A 5279-nucleotide genomic window follows, 5' to 3' on the forward strand; every position below is an offset into this window, starting at 1 on the left:
AACCCTGGTCGCCGCCAAGAGAGCCCACCCCTGTCGTCGGTGACGATTGATCATCGATGATGAGGGGAGTCGCCGGATCCCGTGCATGCGGATCATTTTAGCTTTAGGTTCTAGGCCCCTAGTAGTTTAGGTTTTTGAATCGTTCGGCATCTTAGTTTGGGCGATGGCAATGACAATGCTGAATAAAGAAGCTCCGGATTCTTCTCCGAAGAGGCGATCGTCTCTATATCGGTGATGGATTTGGGAACCAGTTTGTTCAAATAGGAATGTCGTGGCGGTGGCGGCATCTTTGTGATGGACATGTATCCTCGGGTTGCTTCATTGCAACGACGTCTGCTCCCACGCCGACACGGAGCATGGGAGGTAGTCCAGGAGCAGATAAAGATTGTGATCTGCATCGACGACATCTGGAAGACGAAACATGTGTTGGGTTCGTGGTTGATGGATGGCAAGTATGGTTTCCCCTTCGGCGTCTTAGTCATGGTGGGGTGCCAGATCTGGAGTTTGATGGCGTGTCCGGGGTGTTGCCCTAGTCTGATTCGTTCAATGACAATGAATTTACTTTTGGTAAGAGCATCTACAGCCGGACTTGGCAAAATCCGCCCCTTCAAACGCCCGGGCGCGTCTGCGGGCACTGACCAGGCACCCCTCAAGTAATGCAATCCACATCCGGACATCTCAATTATCATATCTCAAATCCATACAAACTCATGCAACTACGTCGATGCACACACATCATCCGACTACTCCATCATTACTAACTAAACATGCCATCGGGCTACCAACATTTGGCATGTTTGGCTATGGTGGAGTTCATCCATGGCTTCCCTTGCCCTTCCCGGTGCCCTTGTCGTCCTTCTCGCGGAAGTACCGGTCGAAGACACAGAACAGATCGATCCGGATCTGCTCGTCGCCGAAGTTGTCCTCGCCGTCACTGTCCGCCTTCTCCTCCTTCGGTGGCGATTCTGCTCTCGGGCGAGGGCGCGCGTGTTCCTCTGTAGGATCGAAAGTATGTCTAAAGGGGGAGGGGGTGATTAGACTACTTGACCAAATAAAAATCTAGCATTTTCCCAATTTTAGTTCTAGGCAGATTTTAGCAACTTAGCACAAGTCAACCAATTACACATGCAATTGTAAGAGTATAGCAGCGGAAAGTAAAACAATTGCATATGAAGGTAAAGGAAGGAGTTTGGGGTGTGCAAACGCAATTGGAGACACGGAGATTTTTGACGTGGTTCCGATAGGTGGTGCTATCGTACATCCATGTTGATGGAGACTTCAACCCACGAAGGGTAACGGTTGCGTGAGTCCACGGAGGGCTCCACCCACGAAGGGTCCATGAAGAAGCAACCTTGTTTATCCCACCATGACCGTCGCTCACGAAGGACTTGCCTCACTCGGGTAGATCTTCACGAAGTAGGCGATCTCCTTGCCCTTACAAACTCCTTGGTTTAACTCCACAATCTTGACGGAGTCTTCCAAGTGACACCTAACCAATCTTGGAGACACCACTCTCCAAAAGGTAACAAATGGTGTGTTGATGATAAACTCCTTGCTCTTGTGCTTCAAATGATAGGCTCCCCAACACTCAACTCTCTCACAGGATTTGGATTTGGTAGAAAGAAGATTTGAGTGGAAAGCAACTTGGGGAAGGCTAGAGATCAAGATTTATGTGGTTGGAATGGAATATCTTGACCTCAACACAAGTGTAGGTGGTTCTCTCTCAAAAAATGTATGTTGGAAGTGTAGGCATGTTCTGATGGCTCTCTCCATGAATGAAGAGTAGGTGGAGGGGTATAAATAGCCTCCACACAAAATCTAACCGTTACACACAAATCACCAAACTCGGTGGGACCGAATCATAAAACTCGGTCAGACCGATTTAGTTCATAATGTGACAGTTAGGCATTTCGGTGGGACCGACATGTCAACTCGGTGGGACCGATTTGGTTAGGGTTAGGGCATAATGTAATCTCGATGAGACCGATTACACAAACTCGGTGAGACCGATTTTGATAATGGACTAACAGAGAGTTGGTCATGCAAACTCGGTGGGACCGATTCGCTCATCTCGGTTGGACCGAAATGTTACGAAAGGGAAATAGAGAGTTTGCATTGCAATCTTGGTGGGACCGATCGCTCATCTCGGTTGACTGAAACGTTACGAAGGGAAACAGAGAGATTACAATCCCATCTCGATGAGACCGAGATCCCTATCGGTGAGACCAAAAAGACTAGGGTTTCTGGCAGTGGCTATGTCAACTGAACTCGGTGGCGCCGGATAGAAAGTTTCGGTGTGGCCAAGTTTGACTTTTGGTTTGGGACATATGTGGATGTGAGAAAATAGTTGAGGGCTTTTGGAGCATATCACTAAGCACTTTGAGCAAGCAATCCATTAGCAACACCTCATCCCCTCTTAATAGTATTGGCTTTTCCTATGGACTAATGTGATCTTGGATCACTTAAAATGAAAAGATGTAGAGTCCTGAGCTTTGAGCTTGAGCTAATTCTTTGTCCTTAGAATTTTGAGGGATCCACTTTTCTCATCCATGCCATGCCAATCATTGAGCTTTCCTGAAATGTTTATCTTTAAGTAGCATTAGCTCAGTGAGTTATATGTTGTTAGGAATTACCAAAACCATCCAGGGATAGTTGCAGTTTCAATCTCCCCCTTTTTGGTAATTGATGACAACATATATATCAAAGCTTCGACAAATGATAAATAAGATTAAAAAAACATCATTGCTTTGAGAAGTATGTGATAAGCAAGAGCTCCCCCTAAATTTGTGCATTATTTAAAATTTGCTTTTGAATGCAAATGCACAATCGATTAGGATCATGGGTTACTCTTCCATGTCACATACATCTTGGTGGAGCGCTCAAAATGATAGAGCTTAAAAGCATGCACTCATCACCAAGCTAGTGAATGATCATATAGGATATAAGAGATGGTATCATCCAACATGCATTAAGGGTAGCATATGATCAAACACATGATCAAACAAGTATCTCACAAGGACATAAAGTATCTCACACAAGCACTCAATAAAGAAGTTCAACCAAAATAGCAAGAGAGATAAAAAGAACAACACCCTCTCTGGAAGCCTATGATCTATACATTTTTCTCCCCCTTTGGCAACAAGTTACCAAAAATTTCAAAAATGCATAGTGCTAAACGACTCTCAGCCTTGATCTTCGGGAGGTGGTGTAGAGAGAACTCCAAGGACGAAGGCTTCCGATGAAGTAGGTGGAGCTGATGGAGTGGCTGCTGGAGGTGGCACTGGAGCCGTGGCTGCTGGTGCTGACACTGAAGCTCGAGCATCTGAGACTGGCACTGCAGCAGACCTTGGACCTCGTGGCACACGCTTGAAAGCATCAGTAGTTGACTTGCCCTTCTTCTCCTCTGCTTTCCTCCTGAAGCTGCTCAACTGCATTCTGAATCTCAGTCACCTTCAGATCAAGATCATAGAATTTTGTTTCCACAATCCTCTCCAGGCTCTCCCGATTCTGAGTCAGGGTGGCCAAGCCCTTCTCAATCCTCAGTGTAGCTTGAATCAGATATCCAAGCTGATCTTGCTTGCTGTCCAGGAATACTTGAGATGCCTCTTCAGTAGTTGGCATCCTTGCAGTTTTCTGTGCCCTTGTCTTCTCTCTCTTCTCATGTGCTTGCACAGATGATGGATCTTCCTCAGTCATTACAACTGTTGGGGAACGTAGCAGAATTTTAAAATTTTCTACGCATCACCAAGATCAATCTATGGAGTCATCTAGCAACGAGGGAGAGAGGAGTGCATCTACATACCCTTGTAGATCGCGTGCGGAAGCGTTCAAGAGAACGGGGTTGATGGAGTCGTACTCGACGTGATCCAAATCACCAATGACCTAGTACCGAACAGACGGCACCTCCGTGTTCAACACACGTACGGTTGGGAAGACGTCTCCTCCTTCTTGATCCAGCAAGGGGGAAGGAGAGGTTGATGAAGATCCAGCAGCACGACGGCGTGGTGGTGGAAGCAACGGTGATCTCGGCAGGGCTTCGCCAAGCGCAGGGAGACGGAGGAGTGTCACGGGAGGGAGAGGGAGAGGCCATGGGCTTGGGTGCGGCTGCCCTCCCTCCCCCCACTATATATAGGGTCCCTAGGGGGGCGCCGGCCCTAGTAGATCCAATCTCCTAGGGGCGCGGCGGCCAAGGGGGTGCCTTGCCCCCCAAGGCAAGGGTGGCGCCCCCACCCCTAGGGTTTCCAACCCTAAGCGCAGGGGGAGGCCCAAGGGGGGCGCACCAGCCCACTAGGGGCTGGTTCCCCTCCCACTTCAGCCCATGGGGCCCTCCGGGATAGGTGGCCCCACCCGGTGGACCCCCGGGACCCTTCCGGTGGTCCCGGTACAATACCGATTACCCCCGAAACTTTCCCGATGGCCGAAACTTGACTTCCTATATATAAATCTTCACCTCCAGACCATTCTGGAACTCCTCGTGACGTCCGGGATCTCATTCATGACTCCGAAGAACTTTTGGGTTACCGTATACTAATATCTCAACAACCCTAGCATCACCGAACCTTAAGTGTGTAGACCCTACGGGTTCGGGAGACATGCAGACATGACCGAGACGACTCTCCAGTCAATAACCAACAGTGGGATCTGGATACCCATGTTGGCTCCCACATGCTCCACGATGATCTCATCAGATGAACCACGATGTCGAGGATTCAATCAATCGGCATACAATTCCCTTTGTCAATCGGTACGTTACTTGCCCGAGACTCGATCGTCGGTATCCCAATACCTCGTTCAATCTCGTTACCGGCAAGTCACTTTACTTGTACTGTAATGCATGATCCCGTGATCAACCACTTGGTCACATTGAGCTCATTATGATGATGCATTACCGAGTGGGCCCAGAGATACCTCTCCATCATACGGAGTGACAAATCCTAGTCTCGATTCGTGCCAACCCAACAGACACTTTCGGAGATACCTGTAGTGCACCTTTATAGTCACCCAGTTACATTGTGACGTTTGGCACACCCAAAGCACTCCTACGGTATCTGGGAGTTGCACAATCTCATGGTCTAAGGAAATGATACTTGACATTCAAAAAAGCTACAACAAACGAACTACACGATCTTTGAGCTATGCTTAGGATTGGGTCTTGTCCATCACATCATTCTCCTAATGATGTGATCCCGTTATCAATGACATCCAATGTCCATAGTCAGGAAATCATGACTATCTTTTGATCAACGAGCTAGTCAACTAGAGGCTCACTAGGGACGTGT

This window comes from Triticum dicoccoides, chromosome 6A, assembly GCF_002162155.2.
Source record: "Triticum dicoccoides isolate Atlit2015 ecotype Zavitan chromosome 6A, WEW_v2.0, whole genome shotgun sequence".
NCBI lineage: Eukaryota > Viridiplantae > Streptophyta > Magnoliopsida > Poales > Poaceae > Triticum > Triticum dicoccoides.